This window comes from Mytilus galloprovincialis, chromosome 7 (genome assembly GCF_965363235.1).
Source record: "Mytilus galloprovincialis chromosome 7, xbMytGall1.hap1.1, whole genome shotgun sequence".
In the NCBI taxonomy this organism is placed as follows: Eukaryota; Metazoa; Mollusca; class Bivalvia; order Mytilida; family Mytilidae; genus Mytilus; species Mytilus galloprovincialis.
In genome coordinates, this window is record NC_134844.1 from 52,372,227 (window position 1) to 52,394,018 (window position 21,792).

Genomic DNA, 21,792 nt, shown 5'->3' on the forward strand with positions numbered 1-21,792 from the left:
AATATTGAGTCATTGATAAGGTCTTTGCATCGGAACTAAACACATTTATTCTAAAAACAGTTGTTGGCATGACACGGGTTATGTTCTTCTCATATATGTTATGATGGTATGATACTAAACCCCTAACGGGAAGGATTGTGCCTGATGTTCATATGATGAAATCATAATCTTTCAGTCAGTTTAGTTGAAGTCTGGAGCTGGCATGTCAGTTAACTGCTAGTAGTCTGTTGTTATTTATGTATTATTGTCATTTTGTTTATTTTCTTTGGTTACATCTTCTGACATCAGACTCGGATTTCTCTTGAACTGAATTTTAATGTGCGTATTGTTATGCGTTTACTTTACTACATTGGTTAGAGGTATAGGGGGAGGGTTGAGATCTCACAAACATGTTTAACCCCGCCGCATTTTTGCGCCTGTCCCAAGTCAGGAGCCTCTGGCCTTTGTTAGTCTTGTATTATTTTAATTTTAGTTTCTTGTGTACAATTTGGAAATTAGTATGGCGTTCATTATCACTGGACTAGTATATATTTGTTTAGGGGCCAGCTGAAGGACGCCTCCGGGTGCGGGAATTTCTCGCTACATTGAAGACCTGTTGGTGACTTTCTGCTGTTGTTTTTTATTTGGGCGGGTTGTTGTCTCTTTGACACATTCCCCATTTCCATTCTCAATTTTATGCATTGCAAAGTTGTGTCGTTGATGTAATCATCAGTATACATGCATTGCAAAGTTGTGGCGCTAATGTTATCATCAGTATACATGCATTGCAAAGTTGTGTCGTTGATGTAATCATCAGTATACATGCATTGCAAAGTTGTGGCGCTAATGTTATCATTCGTTAACATGCATTGCAAGATTGTGTTGCTGATGTTATTATAAGTATACATGTATTTCAAATCTGTGTTGATCATGTACTAATCAGTGTCTTTGAATTGCAAAGTTGTGTCGGTGATGATATCATCAGTATACATGTTTTCCGAAGTTGTGTCGGTGATGTCATCGTCTGTATACATGAATTGCAAATTTGTGTCGGTGAAGTCATCGTAAGTATACATTAATTACAAATTTGTGTTGGTGATGTTATCATCATTATACATGTATTGCAAAGTTGTGTCGCTTATTTGATTATCAGTATACATTGCGTTGCAAAGTCATATCGCTGATGGCATCGTCAGTGTATATGCTTTGCGAAGTTGTGCCGCTGATGTCTTCATCAGTATACATGCATTGCGAAGTTGTGTCGCGGATGTCATCATCAGTATACATATATTGCAAGGTTGTGCCACTGGTCACGTGGCATCATCAGTATTCATGCATTGTTAGGTTGTCACGCTGATGTCTTCATCGGAATTTCTGTATAAACAAGTTTTGAAACTGATTGATATTCATGTTCTTGTAAAACAAAGTTCGTTGCGAAAGATATGGGCAGTAGTTTTATTCATGTAAAAAAAAGATGTGCACTTTATGTCATCACCAGTATATACGTATAAAACACATTTATAGTGATTGAAATATCCTCATCACTAATAGTCCATTTTCATATTATCGACTTTTGACTCCGGAATTAATAGTTTTCGACAGGTGACTTTCTTTATGGTATGAGAGGAAATTATCTGTTTAAATGCTTTCTATACATGACTTAATCATCGGAAAATAGGAGAAGTCCCACTATATTGCACCTTTAATTTACTCGAACACCTTCATTTTAATAGGTTAGCGTAACGAAATGTTCTATCCAAATTACTAACATATTTTTTATTTGCAATCAAGTTACCTTTTGAGTTAAATATTGGTCATTGTAATTAAATTTACAATCTATAAAAAAAATCAAAAACACCTTGATACCTCTTTCCAAAATCCTTACATATTTTCTATCTGTATTCAAATTGTTCTTCCTTTTCATACTAACGTGATATTAACAAACTGTGCATACAAATATGTATAATTAATACATTTAAAGTTACGCGCCATTTTAACATCCGTAACGTGATTTACAGATGTCGTCAATAGATTCGACGATAAATATCTCGTGACTGTTTCGTTTGTTTACCTTCCTGGTTGAACTATTTTATCAAGTTAAAGACATTTGTGTAACTCCTTCAAATTCAGGTAAAATTATTGCTGCTTAATTTCATTTCAATGACATTTAAAGAAAGAAATAGTATTGTATACCATCTTAACTCCATCTCGTATCGTCATTATGTTTAAACAAGGAACTTTGTGACAAGTATCAGTATGTACACATAATGTGATAGATGGTCTCTAAAACACGCCTTTTCTCTTTGTACACTATCAAAATAGGTTGTGTCCTGTATACCATGTTTCCCCATCATATTGATAATACCTCAAGTATGTTTTTAATGAATTCTTCTTAATTACTTCAACTGGTCTTAGCTACAAAATTAATATATTTGTATTGATTATTTTCATACTGGTCGTTCAAGGGTTATCGAACTTTAACCATCAAAACTGAAAAATTGTTCATACGTTTTATCTATAAATATGATTTCAGCAATTTACTAATTTTTTTCTACAAATTCAATGCTGATTATCAAATTGTGCTCTAATTTCCGTAAATACGATTTTCGAATTGCATGTATATAATAAATAACAAATTAACATAAAAAGATTTTGTTCAGATCACTTTTGATATCTTTAGAATACATTGTGGATTTTTTTTTTCTAGTTTAATCTGCATCCAATGTTCACTCCCAATGATCAGTTCATGTCGTGTTGTTTATTCTTTAATTTTCTATGTTGTGTCATGTGTACTATTGTTTTTCTGTTTGTCTTTTTCATTTTTAACCATGGCGTTGTCAGTTTGTTTTAGATTTATGAGTTTGACTGTCCCCTTGGTATCTTTCGTCTCTCTTTTAATATTATGGCTCTTGTTGCCTTACGCAATGTATTTGTTTCTCTCGGTGCATTGTTGTGATGTTTTCACACAGCTAGCACTTGTCTCATAAAAATATATTTATCGGTAATTTGTACATTTTTCCTTTGATTTGTACTCGCTGATAATGTCAGTATCAGTGGACTGGCCGTGATATAAAAATTATTGGGTTAGTACGCAAATGACATGCGCGAATGCAACGCGTAAGGATCTACTTTCTCCTTTCATTCACTAAATTGCGCGTGATTTTTATCGCAGAAACGCACGAGATTTTTGGCGAATGAAACACTTGACATTGATTATAACTTTCACACAAAGTTAGTTTAGCCTTTTTTGTTGTGAAAATGTGAACAGAAAATGCATGAAAAAGCCGACAGACTTAAAAAAAAAAATGCGTTATCTATAATTGATATATATGAAGTACAACTAACACATTGTCCTTGGTGTTCCAATCTGAGTTTTTATTCATACAATAGCCTGGTGCCGTTCCAAGTAGTTTTCTTTTTCTGTTTCTTGAGAAGTATTTGTTTTACCTGTTCAGTCACTATAAAGTGTTACAATTCATATTTAAACGCAACACATAAATAGTGACCAAAAAGGTACCGCTATCGCATGAGAGAACCTAGAAAAAAATGAAATTTACGCATTTTCGACATTAAATGATTTTTAAGGGACCATCATATACAATTTTAAAAGATGTGGTTTCATTGTCAATTAAAAGACATATATATATTAAATGAACAAAGAACAAAAAAGTGAACTTATTCATATGCGGATCTAGGATAAATTTTAAAAAGGGGGTAACCGGGACACATTTATTTAAATGTTTGAAATAATTATAAGTAGACAAGAAATGAGCTTGTTCGGATAATTTACAAATTACAGTCAGCTTTAAGTAAAATATAATTATAGCTTGACGTCGTTGAACTTAAAAATGATGATCGATGAAAAATCTGGCTGATTCATATCGTATCATACTAATGTTCTGACTTCCTATGATCGAGGGGGGATAGGACATTAATCGGGACTCCGGGATCGGGTGTCTTTAAGCTCGTGATTTCGGGATTTACTTTATTTAAATCACAGGAGTTTGAAATCCTATCAATAGGGGTTAAAGATATATACCAAAGTCGACTATTACAGTAGAGCTTCTCTCGAGACCCGTGGTAGCCCGCTGAAGGTCTACCTCGTACCTACCCACGGTCGAGACCCTATCGTGGGCTACCGTGGGTCTCTGCCGCGGTACGTACGAGAGTCTACTGTGATAGTCGACTTTGGTATATTTTTAACCCCTTATTGATAGGATTTCAAACTCCTGTGATTTAAATTCGGGACCTCGTGATTTCGTGTTTTTAAACCGTCCGGGATTTCGGGATCAGGACCCCCTATCCCCCCTCTATGTTGATGCTTTGTGAAAAATAAAGAAATCTGACTTACCGGTATGCTACCATTATATTTGCCATTGTCAAAGTCATGTCCAAAGCAGAATATTAATGAAACACATGCAATAATTCCTTTCAATACTTTGTGCAAGAGAACGCCATGTTTACTGCACTCTCAGTCTGTAACAAAATTTCAAATGACGTAATGCAGCCTGTGACGTCAAGTGTGATTCGCCGTGATTCGACGCTATCAGGCTCGCCCTTTGGGCTCACCTGATATTTTACTGTGATAAAGTCAGTATCAAAGACAAAAAGTCCTTTATTCTATATAAACCTTCATTCTTTTATATATTAAAGTATAAACTTGTTTCATTCAGAGACGAGTGTGTGTTGTAATGGGAAGTTGACCATTCATACATGTTCCATTCGATCTGAAAACAAAAAAACAATTGGAATTCCAAATCATTCAATCTGAAACACAAATTAGTGACAATTATCTGTTATACATAAGAGAAATGGAACACTGTATATATTAATTACATATCTGCGTATGGAGAAGAATTTACTTTTTGAGAAATTCTCGAGTTTTCATGTTTAGAAAGATTCTTGAAAAGTATCTATAATAATAGTAACAGTTAACAAAACAGCAAGTAAGGCTTGTCAAAGCAATTTCCCCACCTTCTATTATTTTCACTTACTTAATAAGAATCAGTTTTATATGCTACCACAAAATATGACTTCTCAGGAAATATCCTTTAATTTGAAATGTTGCATTAAATAAAAGACGCGTTTTGAATGTAAAAGTTATTTTTTCAAATTTTGGAACACTACCAATTTTCTAGTTATCATATAAATTATTTGATACTTTGATAGGACTTTGAAAATATGGTTCATCAATGGGTATCGTCCTGTGCTTAGCTAAATGGGAAACATTGTACTGCTTGTCGTACTTCGGTTTTACTAGCAAAATGTCTCATAAAACATCATTTAATATTTCTAGAAGAACAAACTTTGGTACTCTTGCGTATAAATAAAGGCAACAGTAGTATACCGGTGTTCAAAAGTCCTACATCGATTGAGAGAAAACAAATCTGCGTTAAAAATCCAAAACCACAGGAACACATCAACTATAATAGGGAAACAAAGAACAACAGGAACTCTGAAGAGCAACAAAAACAAACGCAAACATACATAAAAACAAACTATTTGATAACAACTGCCATATTCCTGACTTGGTACAGAACATTTTGAAAACAATGGTGGGTTGACCTGGTTTAATGGCTAGCTAAATCTTCCACCTCATGATAATGTCAAAATCGAATAAATATGAAATACTCATGATACTAACACTATGTAATTTGATCACTGGTTAGATAAAGGCATACAGATGTTTTATGTTGGAATAGCCTTCTTTGCGTTAGAAAGACATACTGTTATGTTTTGAAAATTCTAACACGAAAGCTAGTCAATGAATGGTTTCTAGAATTAAGAAAACAAATATGTTTACAAATCTGCCTTTGTCTCCCTACCTAATTATCTTTTGATACGGAATGATCTATGTTTTTTAATCCTACGCAATTTGATTGGGGAAATTACTTATGTTCAACTGTTTATTTACTTGTCTCAATAGTTCTGCGTGAATTATGTCCGATATTTGATGTTTTTACGTAAAATTAGTTATTTATTAAGACAGCTATTTTAACATTAGTGCTGAAGTAATAACTTATTTACGAAAATAAGTTTTGTTTTTGAATTTAACAGTTGTAATAAAGATTTTACTTAAGTTTGCTATCCTCGTTCTTTACTTAAACTAAACAATTCAATAAACGAACAACACATGTTTGAAACGGCAAAAACAACAACCACTGTAGCAGGCTCCTTACATGGGGCAGGCATGAATAGAATATTAAAGGGTAAACAAAGAGACACTGGATACATATATTAGAGTAATCGCAGTTATTATACTATAATAAGATATACAAGGCTAAAAGTTTATGACTTTAAGTGGTTTTTATCTTCCTTTTAATGATTTACAAATGTAGCAAAGATATACTTTTAACGATCAATATGTATTTTTTTCTTTCAGATGATGGCAAGCTCTGATCCTTCATGTGCTGTATGTGAATTTCAACATGTCTTAAAATCTGCCTCCATATGGTGTTCAGATTGTGATGAAGGCCTCTGTATAGACTGCAGTAAGCATCATGGAATTTCAAAAGCAACAAGAAAGCATGTAACTATACCGATATCAGAATATAATGCATTGCCTACTTACATTACAAACATTAAGCAGACATGTAGTACACATGATGAAAATTATCAGATTTACTGCAATGAACATGAATGTGCGTGTTGTAGTAAGTGCATCGTTGAAAAGCATACAAAATGTCAAAATATTTCAAATCTTGATGATGTTGTAAAAAACACAAAGGCTTCAAACGCTTTTTTTGAAATTTGTGAAACATTAAATGAAGTTGCTGAAAACATAAAAAGGATCCGTCAAGATAAAAATATTAATCTGAAAACATTGTCCGAAAAAAGAAAACAGATTGAATGTGAAATTCAACAAGTTCGGTTAAATATCAATCAACATCTCGATAAACTGCAAGAGGACTTCATATCGGAATTGCATGAGACAGAAAGAAGAGAAAAAACAAAAATCCATCAGTTAATGAAAGCTTTAGATGAGCATGAAAGTAAAGTTGCAGAACACCAAGAGAACATAACAAACATAAAACAACACGCATCAGATCTACAGACCTTCCTATCTCTGAAGCAGCTTGAAGGTGATGTTGATGAAAACTGTCAGTTTATTGATTCACTTACTGAAAGTAATGTTCTCAATCGTGTTGAGATCAAGTTTAATATTAGTACATCACTTACTGACATTGCAAATAGTGTTCTTGAGTTTGGAAAAGTATCTATTGACATCTCTAATAGCTCAGTGAACATTGTGAAGAAAAAGCAGCAACAAGCTCAGTTGATAGTACCTAAAGTATCATCAATTGTGCCCATTGAGAATATACAAGTCAAGTTAGAACAGACTATAAAAACCGAATATTCTAATGTTAGAGGATGTTGCATATTGCCTGATAGTAGATTTGTATTCACCTATCCTGAATTAAACAAAGTTACTGTAGTTAAACAAGACGGGACGATTGACTTTGTTTTGAATGTAAAGGCAGCAAATGGTATAGCGTACAACGATAAAGATAACACTATAGCGATATCATCCTGTTGGCGTTTGCAAGGCAACCAAATAACAATAATTGATTTAAAGGGACAAAGAGTAAAGAAAACTTTTTCACCTGGTGGACAAACCGTTGGCATAGCAGTGACAAATAATACACTGTTGTATCACATTGAAAAGAAAGCAATTCGAGCCATGGATCTTCATAACGAATCAACACGTGATATAACTACTGAGACCATGGACACAGAAATCAACATAACTATATCTGGACACAAACTTTATTATTCCAGTTATAAATATCATACAGTAGTATGCTGCGATCTGCAAGGTACAAAACAATGGACATTCAAAAATGAAAACGTTTTAGAGAATCCATTAGGAATATCAGCTGACAATGCTGGTAATGTGTATGTTGTAGGATTTCAATCAGATAATGTCGTGGTTATCTCCCCTGATGGACAAAAACATAGGGAACTCTTAACTAATAGAGATGGTTTAGATTACCCATGTTCAATTAACTTTCGAAAGGAAACTAAACAGTTATTAGTTGCAAATTATGAGAAAAAGGCATATTTGTATAACGTATCTAATAATTTAGCCACTTAAATAATATCCCAAATGCATTATTGAAGGAAATACAAATGAAGAATTTATACAAAAAAACAAATACATACATGAAATCACAGTTGTAAATACTTCCTCTTACAGTGAAATGTTTCTTATGTTGTCATTTCGTTTCTTTTGTATTATTAAAAGTACTGTAAACTCAGAAATAAATGCATGCATTTGGTATTCCGAATTTTTCATTTTAGACTAAATTGCGAGTTTAATTTTTGCAATATTGAGAATATTCCAGTTAATCATATAAAAATCTCAAAATGTGACGTAAAATTATTGCTATTATAACCTTGTCACATTTTTCGCAATAATAAAAAACATCGCAATAGTTCCTGAATTAACATCAATACGTTTAGTTAGGGGACGACCATTTGATATTCGGGGGGGGGGGGGGGGGGTCAGAAGGATTTTGAAAATAAATAACTCAGTCGGTCTAGTCTAAAGTATGAGATGGCACCGGATTCTTCATAAATTCATCTTTTTCACTCAAAAAAAATCGGGAAACACTTCCCAATTTTTTTTAAAATAAAAGTATAAATATCATTTAAAGATACTTGAAATGTCTGAAAATTGGTTTTATTTAACTTGAGGTATATTTCCTCAGGAAACCATATCTCACTTTTATATTAACGGCCGTAACTATATTGAGGCAAATGCCTAATGCAAGAAGCAAGTTCTGTTTCCCCTCAGACGTAGCCCTTATTTTTCAGGATCGTTTCTTTAAGTTATTTATTTGTCTTTTGTTCATTGATTGCCCTTCTGTTTTCTGTTAGTGTTGTATTCCTTTTTTAATCTAGTAATTTTGTAATGAACTTGATCATGAGTTTAAAAAAAAACATCCACAGACTTAACAATGTGAATTCCATTTTTGCTTTATCATGCACATTGGACACTAAATTTATACATTTTGCTTTGAGACCAAAATATTGTCAAAAAATAATTAAAACAAAACTTGCATTTTAAGATTAAGAATGGGTCTTGGAAACACCCAGAAAGCATGATTTTGCATCATTTGTTCTATAGCTTATTGGGCCTTCAATGACTCCAAAATCTATAACAATAAAAAAAATTGACTCGCTCCGCTCTGCGAAATATGTTTCTCAATACTTTTTAAAAACACTAGTAACAACCAAACTTTAATACTAGGTATGTATGCAATACATTTATATGCAGTTGGGAATGATTCATTACCTCATATGATGATGATTAATACTGATTAAATGGTACATAATCACTTGACTATACATGTATTATTTATAATAAACAATCATTTAAAAAATATATGTTTTCGAATATCATAAATATAGTTTTGAAAATGAATAATCAGTCCCTTGCTTTTATGAAAATGAATAATCTTGCTTCAATAGTGCAAAAAATCTGTCCTCTTAGTTTACAAAAATAAATTATAGATCAAAATCAAATCCTTCTGCCCCCCCTCCCAGAATATACATCTTCTCTTTGGGATCCAGATAGGTATTATATATCTTTAATCAAGAATAGATAAATAGATTTTGAAAAAAATAACACACGAGTGTCTGCTGACAAATAGGGATTTATATGTGTGGAACTGTCATGGTACTTAATTGGAACAATACCACTGAGAAGTTAATTGATTTATTTAATGAATGAGACACACAAAAATACATACATTCATGGAAACACAATAGTAAGCTTCTCTCATGATTTGTTTTATTTATCTTTTTATCTAAGGCATGATTGAAGTTTTAATGTATTACATACGCAGGTGATTGTTTACCAGTAATATGTAGATAAAATGAGAAGTGCTCATATAAGGGTTAAAAAAGTATATAATGGCACAAGAGACTACAGTATGATTGGTTGAACACCACTGACAAAAGTAGTTGCACAAGAACCTTACTGTGGCTCAAAAATCTCAAAAACTAAAGAAAAAAAATTGGACATGGGTAGAATTATCCGGCAGGTCAAGGTCTTTCTCCTTCGAACTACCCAATTTGACGTAATTGCCCTTGAAATGTCTTTTTTCGCTGTAGAATGTCACAGATTTTAGATATATTCTTAACATAAGAAATATTAGGGTAAGGAAACTATATATTGAGTTGATAAAGCTCGCAGTGTAAGGCCATTTGTTGCCACGATATTTCAGAAGTTCGAATCCTTGCCAGGGAAGAACCAACCTTTTGTTCCGCAACTTTATAGATCTAACATTGTTTTGGCTGTTATTAAGACGAATTAAATATATCATATATAAAGTACGGAAACAAATGAACATCTCTAATTAAGAATAAAAACCAAGAGAGATTATATCATGTAAACCATGTCTTAAATTACACTTTTATTGGTACATTGTAATAAACAGGAAATACCGAATATCACAGAGTGTAAACAATTATGTTGGTTTATTAAATGATTCCAGTTGTACGTTTTTTTTCCTCTGAAATAAAAGTTGATGTGTTGTAAACGTCAGTGAGAGAGCAACCAATCACACACAACGGAGCGCAAAAGAATACTTACGACAATATAAAGGTTTAAGTACTGTTGAAATTAGTTTAACACCAAATTATGTCTATTCTGTTTCAGCAAACTCCTTAATGGTTTGTTTGATATTTATACAGTCGAACGAATTGTTTTGCCAGTTTTTAAAGACGTATCATATAATCTCACCTAGCCCACAAGGGCCAAGAGAGCTTTTCTCAACACTTGGCGTCCGTCGTCCGTCGTCGTCCGTTAATTTTTACAAAAAATCTTCTCCTCTGAAACTACATGGCCAAATGAAACCAAACTTGGCCTGAATCATCCTTAGGCTATCTAGTTTAAAAAAACGTATCCGATGACCCCGCTCAGTAACCAAGATGGTCGCCATGGCTAGAAATGGAACATGGGGGTAAAATACAGTTTTTGGCTTATATCTCTGAATTAAAGCATTTAGAGCAAATCTGACTGAAGTATACATGTTCATCAGGTGAAAATCTGTCTGCCCTGACATTTTGAGACTCCTCCGACAACCCATTGTTGGTGGCTGCCCCTGAATTGGCAATTTTAAGGAAAGTTATCAGTTTTCAGGTATTATTATATTTGAATATTATAATAGATAGAGGTAAACAGTAACAACAAAATTGTTCAGCATAGTGAGATCTAAAAATAAGTCAATACAACCAAAATTGTCAATTGACCTCAAAAGGTCAATTTTTCACAATTTTTCGTAAAATTCTGTATTCATTTACAAAAAAAATCTTCTCTGAAACTACTGGGGCAAGTTAACCCAAACCTGGCTTACCTCATTTTTCATTCGTTTTAAAATGTATCTGACGATGGTCGCCATGTATTAAAAAAGAACAAGGTTGTTAACTGCATTTTTTGGCTTATATCTCATAAAACATTAAGAGCAAATCTGACAAGGGATTAGATTGTTTTTCAAGTGATGATCATTCTGCCCAGAGTTTCTAAGACGCACCAGACAACCTGCTGTTGTGTTGCTGCCCCTGAATTTGTAATTTTAATGAACTTTTTTTTTGCTTTTGGTAATTATCTTGAATGTTAATAGATAGAGATAAACTGTGAACAGCAATGATGTTCAGAAAAATAAGATATTCAAATAAGTCAACATGACCATTATGGTCAATTGATCCTTTAAGGAGTTATTGCCCTGATAGTCAATTTTGTACATTTTTTATATTTTTTTATAAATATCTTCTCCTCTAGAAACACTGAGACAAATTAACACAAACTTGGCCATAATCATCATTAGGGTATCGAGTTTAAACAATGTGTCCGACTTCTCGGCCTACCAACCAGCATGGACGACATGGTTAAAAATAGAACAAAGGGGTATTGTTTAAGTTTTGTCTTTTATTGATTGAACCGTTTTAAATAGAGAAAATCTGATAGGAACAAAAATGTTCAGAATAATGAGCTCTACCAATTATCTATGTACGTCAAAACTGTTGGATAAATTATTATAGGAGTGTAAGCCCACAAATGACAAATTTTACCATGTTTTTCATTTGTATATATAATGGAATTTGATGAGCCTATCGTAATAGTGAAAGATTTAGCGCTATAAAACCAGGTTAAATCCACCATTTACTACATTTGAAAATGCCTGTACCAAGTCAGAAATATGACAGTTGTTGTCTATTCGTTTGATAGGATTTGTCATTTGATTTTGTCATGCGATTCGGGACTTTCCGATTGAATTTTCCTCGGAGTTCATTATTTTTGTGATTTTACTTTTTACCTATAATCATAAAAAACTATGATCAATATTAAGACAGACACTTTTTCAGTTATGCCTTATATGATTTAGATAATAATAATAAATAAAAAAAACTTGAATATAAAAAAATATCAGCTAGGATCTATTAAAAAGTAAAATTTTGCCGATATAGCTAGTAGACTGTCAATATTCATAAGAGGAATTGTCCTTTAATGAAGGTTTTAAGCAAAACCTGAAGAATGTAGAAAGAAACTAAACAGACTAAAATATTATTAATAAAAGATGAACAAAACAGAAAACATGTCTACAGTTTTGGAGAGTGTCCTTTTGGTATATGCACATAGATAAAGGTAAGCGATACATGCTATTTAGAGGCTCTAGTTCATGTCTTTAACAGTAACACGTTTTAGTTCTCAAAAAGTAATAAAATATAACAAGGGTTTTAGATTGTTTTACTATGATATTATTACGTAAGTATTTCTGTATTGGCCTTGTTATTGGTCCGAGGCTTGCTGTATTGGCCTGAGGCGAAGCCGAAGGCCAATACAGCTGGCCGAGGACCAATAACAAGGCCAATACAGAAATACACGTAATAATATCTTTATTAATTAACTACAGTGTTACAATATTTTCTAATATCATTTCAAGAGATAAATATTTTCACCTTGAAGTGGAACTATCCAAATTTCAGTTTGTTTCTTTGTATTAGATGCAATACATAATGATCTGGTGCTGTTTCCAGGTGTCTTCAGCATTTTCTCATCTGATGAATTTTTCTACCCTTTTCAGTCACTATAAAGTGTTACAACTTAAATTTAGACGCAACACATAAATAGTAATTGGAAAGGTACTGCCATTGCATGTGTTATGCAGAAACTAATTAAAAATCGATGTGTACAATCGTGAAATTATGAGGTCATCAAGAAATGAACTTTGTGATAATCTACTCGTTCCCCAAACCTGAAATAGTTCTATCGTCTGTTTTCAAAAAACCTTTTAAATGAATGTGACCGTCTTTCGCCTGAAATGTATGCCATACTGACATTTTCAGCATGTTTAAGATCACTAAACGACAACTGCGTCTTCAAAACAACTGTTTACTTTCAGTTTGTGTTTATCGTGACTTTAGATGTAAAATCTAGAGACGTTCCGAATTCCTGCACTTGTGTCAACTCGGCCAATATAGAATAACTCGGCCAATACAGAAAAAAATCTGTATTGGCCGAGTTATTCTGTATTGGCTTAGTTTACACATTATATTGCATAGGCAGTTTTCATCATATTAAGTCCAATAACAGTGTAGTTAATTAATAAAAATGTCTTATTTCCTTGTTAAAGTTTTTGAAATGAGTCATATAACGCGGTCAACATTAAGAACACGGTAAAAATAGAACTAAGGGTAAAACTCATCATGTTTTGAACCGTTATAAATAGAGAAAATCTGAAAAGAGCAACAATGTTCAGATTAATGAGCTCTTACAATTTTCCATATAGTTTAAAACTGTTAGAATTTTTTTCACAGGAGTTATTGCCCATCAATGACAATTTACCATTTATTATCTTTTTTGAATATTATCATGAAAACTATTATATTTAGAGAGAAACATTTTTTTCTTTGTTATTCCTTATAAGATTTATATAACAATAGATAAATAAACACTTTAAATCAGAAAAATGATCAGCAAGGCAAGATCTATTAAAAAGTAAAATGTTGCCGTTATAATTAATAGAATGTCACTCTTTACAGTAATGATTGCCCTCTAATTAGGTTTTTGATTACGCTATTGTATGTTTTGAGGAAGATAGAGAGAACGTAAAAAACTAAAAGATCAGTAATACAAGATCAATAAAAAATAGTGATTTTTTGTCATGATGTCTTTTTCTCATCTACAATGTTAAAGAGTGTCCTTTGTTTAATATGCACATAGACCAAGGTGAGCGACACAGGCTCTTCAGAGCCTCATGTTTAATTAACCTTGGAGTTCTGTTTTTATGTTATATCTTATAAGCTGATGAATAGTTTGCAATGTCTACGACAAAAAAGACAAACATTATTAGTTATCAAAGGTACCAGAATTATCATTTAGAACGCCAGACGCGCGTTTCGTCTACATTAGAATCCTCAGTGACGTTCATATCAAAATAGTTATAAAGCCAAACAAGTACAAAGGTGTAGAGCGATAGAATATCTGTTTAAGTTTAGAAAATGGTTGCATTTTTTTGGGTTTTTTTTATAAAAGTTTAGTAACGAAAAAAAAAAAGAATACTTACTATTTATAATGGCTCTAGTTTCATATAAATTGAAGAAATTGACCCAACCTGCTTTGACTTATGTCATCAAAATAAAATTCACATATAGCATAACTCGCGTGCTCGTATAGATAATCTCATATGGGGATAACGAAATAAGAGAATTCCAATTTTCAACTTTTACGAAAATTATTTGGTTAAGAAACTATCTCTTGGTTAGAAACCTTTTAATCAGTAGCATTCCTCTTTCACAAATGTGGTTTTGTACTGCTACTTGAATAAAATTTGGTTAAATGATCATATATTAAGGTCATGAACAATCTCATTAATGCCGGCGTCACACATTCACATATAGACCGGCTTGTACCAAACATACAGAGAAAATTGACAAAGTCGGTATACGTTAGTTCCACGCCAGAGGAACGCTAAGCAATCGTTAAACGCGCGTTGCATAAGTTTGAAGTACGTCGAAATACAAAGGTATACGCTTGGTAAACGTTACAACTCGAGTAATTTTTTTATGCAGCATAAAACATTTCATCCACCTCATGCGTGTGTCTAGCGAAAACCTGTTCGATATACGCACGTACTACATAGGCTACAAGCGCGTTGAAACAGATACGTTTGAGACACGTTTTAGGCACGTTGTATACTCTTTAAGATCATTCGACTTAAACTTAAACGTATGCGGATGTGTTTGTCACAGTCACCATATAATAGAACGTCCCAGATAATACCGTTCAAGAATTTTTTTCCTTCGTAGCGTACATTCCATCTATATTAGACAAACGCCTGGCATCGCCAACATACGTTTCTTGAACGCCCGATAAACACTGAAAACTCTTTTGCATACGTTACAGATATGATTGACAGGTTGAATGCATCCAAAATTACTAGCTTATTGGCATGATTTTAACACGCCCTGTGTACGTTGGAGCCATACGCTGATGTGTGACGCCGGTAAAATAGGTATCTCTGGTGTTGTAATGCTCACATGAGTTTTAACAACCTGAAGTACGATAGAACTGAATCAGATTATCATTGCGGACCAAACTGATCAAGGTTGACACTTACTTTTTTGTTTGTAGTTCGATTGCTATATACATTGTTACATATATACATATTAATCTTGTATTTCTTTGATGATTTTATAATATGAAATGTACGGTGCTTTCAGCAGATCATATGATGGCGTCTACAAACAGTACGACGGAATGACTTCAAATTTTCCTCTATGAACACTTCATGCATCAATTTTAGTGTTGAAAGTGACCCTCTTCCAAGGAAGGGACGTTATATGTAGTTGCTGATTGAATATTGGTACACATTAATGAAAATTAATTCCACAATTGGATAATTGAAAATATTTCTTTTTTGTAGTCAAGTTTATTGATCATCCAATTATCATCGTCACTTTAAAGTTTATTGCTCATCCAATTATCATCGTCACTTTAAAGTTGTAAGTCAAGATATTAAATCACGAGCTTTTATCTCAGAGTGAGAACAAGAAAATAGGTGACTTCTATGCACAAATTTATTGATGGCTTTTATTTACTTAAATTATTTTAACTTGATGTTTTATTATTTTCATTAAATTTAAATTTATACTAAACAATTGTATAACGTAAGATATATTTGAAATTTAGCGCCATTTTTCCAATATAAATATCCTATGTTTACATTTGCTGTTTATTGATTGGAAAATTATATATCACGTGATCGCTTTATCTGAATACCTTCCTGGTTGTTGTGGAAATGTATTTAGTTCTGTAGCTACAGGTAATTACAACGCTTTCTCCTTTGTAGTTTAATTGTTATTTCAGAAAGTAGTTTTACGTTTAGGCAAAACGGTTTACCATCGTAGCACTATCATAGCATGCATATGTGTTGTTTTTATCACGCATTCGATTTGTATACAATTCACTTAATTGTCTTTTAAGACATATTTCTGTTCAATTAAATCAGCGAAAGACAGTTGTATTATAGTATTTCATGTACTTGAGTTCACAAGATAACTGAAGAGTGTTTGAACAAATTCCAATCTTCAAAATAATTTACGCAGACTATGTCTAACTTAACAATATGATTCTTATTTAGACTGTTAGAGTTATCGAACTTTAATGGACAAAAAATCGGAAGTCTCATGTGTCTACTTTTAGCCATATAATTTGTTTTATAAATTCACGACTTGCAGAAGAATGAAATTCCTAAAATTTTTGATGATTTGAATTTACAATAAACGCGTTTAATAGTATTTAATCTTAACATAAAGCCGATATTTTCGTTTGATTTTCAATTGGAAAACCTGAAGAAGGATTGTGAAAATTGATATCATGTACAACATGTACAAGTAAATATTGAAAATATTTAATCTTTTCTAATGAATAATTGTGTACTAAAGTAAAAATATACTATGTGTCATGGCAACAGGTAAAAATGAATGGTCACCACTATTCAATGTTTTAATCATGATTCAGTTTATATTATAAGTATTATAAATAAATTTATTAATTAAGTATATGCTAGAGAATATGGTGGCCGATTAAGGCCATTTCGCGTTTTCGCGTTTCGCCTTTTATATTCTATAGGGCAAAAACGCGAAAACGCGAAATCGCGAAGTCGAAAACGCGAAAACGCAAAGTCGAAAACGCGATACAGATTTCGCGTTTTCGCGTTTTCACCCTATTGAATATGAAAGTCGAAACGCGAAAACGCAAAATGACCTTAATCGGCCACCATAAGATAATGATAATCTATTTCTTTTATGATTAAGGACGAGCGTGAGCGAGTACTAATGAAGTCAGGGATTATCATTCTCTTGGATATACTTAATTAATCTATTTATTTGTAATACTTGTACAATAAGTAATATAAATAATATTATAGAAGCACTTTGTTTATATATGGAATATTGTAAAGTGCTCAATGCTCAAATGATATTTGTTTTTGGTTGACTTGTATTCAAAAACTAGGTTCATTGTCAGTGCAATGTTTATAATTTATGCATAACTTCCCATTTATGTATTAGTTACACTGATTTAAGAACTCTCTTATTATATGAAAATATCTTTTTTTGTAAATGCTAAAGATGATACATTACAAAACAATACAAAGAAAAGGTAGGAATTGTTTGTTTCCTGGTTGAGATTATTAATGTAAATCATGTCATATTTAGTGAGGAATTATCCTTTTTTTTTATTTACCGTTAAAAAATATTTAAATACATTTGAGTAACAAATACGTTTATTTCACATCCACTATTTTGTCCAGCTTTTAACATCAAATACTATTTCATTTTGGCATGGAAATGTTCAAATGCCTTGAAAAAAATAATTAATTTTTACAAAACTTAAAATTAAATATCTGGTTGTACAATTGGAAAGGATAATTTTGTATGATCAAACGAAGATGAGAATATGTACTAAATTAATTAGACAATACTTGGCCATGTTTAATGAGTATTTGGCTTTAAATCTCTATAAAACATGACCAAGTTTTGTCTTATCTATATGTAAATCATGCTCGTAGTAAGGGGGTGTTCTATTATTTGAGTCTATTTACAGTTCAAAAGAACGTGCTTTTATAAATGACTTACTACCGAGGTTACAGCTGCCCTCAAGAATTGTATTAGATTGATCGGATTTATCACACAGTGATTGACTATGACTAAAAATCAAATTGTGAAACAAACAAAAACTTTAAATAAATTGAAATCCCTGGTTCAGTAAAATTAGTACTCTGAATGATATTATGAATATATTGATAAATTTAAATTACTAAAAAAAACTATGATTTAAGCAATGCAAAAAAGGAAATAAAAAGCCTAAAGATATAAAAATAAATATTCTACAATGTACATCTACACCTTTTAATCTGGATAGAGTACACACAATTCCTGTAAATAAGATACAACCTTAATGAGATTACAACTTAACCAAAAAACATATCAACACAAATAAATGATCAACAGTATGTATTGTATGGTTTATTCCCGATTGTCCCACTTTTTAAAATTTTGGAGTTCTGATTGTCCCACTTGAAAAGTTCTGATTGTCCCACATTATTTTATTACGTAAAATGTTCTTAGATAAACAAGGTAACTGTTGTTTAATTTCCTAAATAAACTAGAATTAATTATTGCACATTAAATGTGAATTTCATATCTTATAAAATATTCTTTTTATAAATCTATAAAATTTAATTTTATAAAAGAATGTAAAAAAATGCTTTTTTCAAATCATTATATTAGATTGTTTTACCAATATTCATATTGTCTTTGCCATAAAGTGCAATCAACAACATACCACCAACTATATAAAGAAGAACCAGACTACAATCAAAAATAAGAAGGTGTGGTATGATTTCGAATGAGACAACATTCCATCAGAGACCAAATGATACAGAAATTAACGATCATAGGTCACCATACGGCCGTCAATAATGAGCAGAGCCCATACCGCATTGTAAGATTTAAAAGGCACTGATATGAAAAATGTAAAACTATTCAAACGAGAAAAACTAGCGACCCAAATTATGTACTAAATAATGAACGAAAAAAAAATATGTTACACAGCAACAAACTACAACTACTAAATTACAGGCACCTGACTTAGGACAATCAAATACAGATTGTAGCGGAGTTAAACTTATTTGAAGGCCCCTCCCCTCCCAATAAACCGCAACAGTGTTTAAACAGTACAGCATAAGAATTAACTTTAAAACTCAGTTGAATAGGGCATATCTTTTCAGATGGGTACACACAGTAATGCATGTAACCAAAATACAGAGTGGACGTGGACGGCTACTAATACAACAAAGACACTAAGTGCAGATCTGAGAATACTCGCATTTCCCGACTGCTAGCTAGTTCAACGCAAATAATAAATATTGTTTAATTTATACATCTAAGACTAAAATATGTTAATATTATTATTTTTTTTCTTTCAATATTTTATAAGTTATGAATTATTAACCTGCAATTAACTGCTATACACTATAAAACAAAATGATCACTATCAAACATTTCCCAATTGTCCCACATTTAAACTTCCCTATTGTCCCACAAACATATTCCCGATTGTCCCAAAAAATTTCATTACTTTTTTACCTGTAATTTCAAAAAGTGGGACAATTGGAGAGACACCGTATGTATATGCTTTCGTTGGTTAATTTCACATTATTTTATCGAGCAAATAAGCAGTTTATAGCTAAATGGATATCTAAAACTGTATTGCCAATTAGGTAAAAAAAAATTACAAGAATATCTTACATATCTATAAATGTATTTTTTTTAGTAGATAATGGCAAGCTCTGTACAGCCGTGCAGTGTATGTGAATATCAACATGTCTTTACAACTGCCTCCATATGGTGTTCGGATTGTGATGAGGGACTCTGTATAGACTGCAGTAAGCATCATGGAATTTCAAAAGCAACAAGAAAACATGTAACTATACCAATATCAGAATATCGAAAACTGCCGTCTTACATCACAAATATTAAGCAAACATGTAGTACACATGATGCCAATTATCTGATTTACTGTCATGAACATGAATGTGCGTGTTGTAGTAAATGCATCGTTGAAAAGCACACACAATGTCAAAATATTTCCAATCTTGATGATGTTGTCAAAAACACAAAAGCTTCAAACGCTTTTTTAGAAATTTGTGAAACATTAAATGAAGTTGCTGAAAACATCAAAAGGATCCGTCAAGATAAAAATGGTAATCTGAAAACATTTTCCGAAAAAAGAAAACAGATCGAATGTGAAATTGAACAGGTTCGGTTAAATATCAACCAACATCTCGATAAACTACAAGAGGACTTCATATCGGAATTGCATGTGACAGAAAGAAGAGAAAAAACAAAAATCCATCAGTTAATGAAGGCTTTAGATGAGCATGAAAGTAAAGTTGAAGAGCACCAAAATAACGTAGCAAACATAAAAGAGTACGCATCTGATCTACAGACCTTTCTAGCACTTAAACAACTTGAATCCGATGTTGGTAAAAACTGTCAGTTCATTGATTCACTTACTGAAAGTGATGTACTCAATCGTGTGGAAATCAAGTTTAACATTAATACTTCACTAACAGACATTACACATAGTGTTGATGGGTTTGGAAACGTATATATTGACAACTCCAGTACCGTAGTGAACATTGCGAAGAAAAAGCAACAACAAGCTCAGTGGATACGACCTAAAATATCACCCATCATTCCCATTGAGAATATACAAGTCCAGTTGAAACAAAGCATAAAAACAGAATCGGACGTCAGAGGGTGCTGCATATTACCTGATGGTAGATTGGTGTTCACTTATCCTAAATTAAACAAAGTTACTGTAGTTAAACAAGACGGGATGGTGGACTTTGTTTTGAATGTAACAGCAGCATATGGTATAGCGTACAACGATAAAGATAACACTATAGCGATAACATCCTGTTGGGGTAGGCAAGGCAAACAAATAACAATAACTGATTTAAAGGGACGAAGAGTAAAGAAAACCTTTTCACCCGGACGACAAACCACTGGTATAGCGGTGACAAATAACACACTGCTGTATCACATTGAAAATAAAGCAATTCGAGCCATGGATCTTGCTGACGAATCAACACGTGATATAACTACTGAGAACATGGACACAGTAATCAACATAACTATATCTGGACACAAACTTTATTATTCCAGTAATAAGTATCATACAGTAGTATGCTGCGATATGCAAGGAGCGAAACAATGGACATTCAAAAATGAAAACATTTTAAAGAATCCATTAGGAATATCAGCTGACAATGCTGGTAACGTGTATGTTGGAGGATGTGGATCAAATAATGTCGTGGTTATCTCCCCTGATGGACAAACACATAGAGAACTCTTAACTAAAAGAGATGGTTTAGATTCCCCATGTTCAATTAACTTTGGAAAGGAAACTAATCAGTTATTGGTTGCAAATGGTTGTCAGAAAGCGTATTTGTATAACGTATCTTGTTATTAAAACACTTAAATATTAGATTTTAATGTAGTATTGAATGAAATGTAAATAGGGAATTTATAGAAAAAACACATGCATACATGGACTAAAGTTGTTTACACTTTTTCTTACAGCGAAATGTATGTTATTGTTTCTGGTGTTTTTTTTTTTTGTATTAAAAGTAATATGTTTAGTTAGTATTGTGGCGGATTCAGCATGTTCAGTTTAGGTTAAGTCACTGTTTATGGGATTTACAAATATGCATCGTACTTTGAATCAAAATGGAT

General features: G+C 32.3%; 1 long non-coding RNA gene across 1 annotated transcript; it reads left to right on the forward strand.

Moving 5' to 3' along the window:
• Positions 1 to 16,252: 16,252 nt before the first annotated feature.
• On the forward strand, positions 16,253 to 21,549 carry LOC143083251 (uncharacterized). The gene is made up of 2 exons (XR_012980602.1): positions 16,253 to 16,310; positions 19,826 to 21,549. It is a non-coding gene; the product is annotated as an uncharacterized LOC143083251 (long non-coding RNA).
• The last annotated feature ends 243 nt before the right edge of the window (positions 21,550 to 21,792 follow it).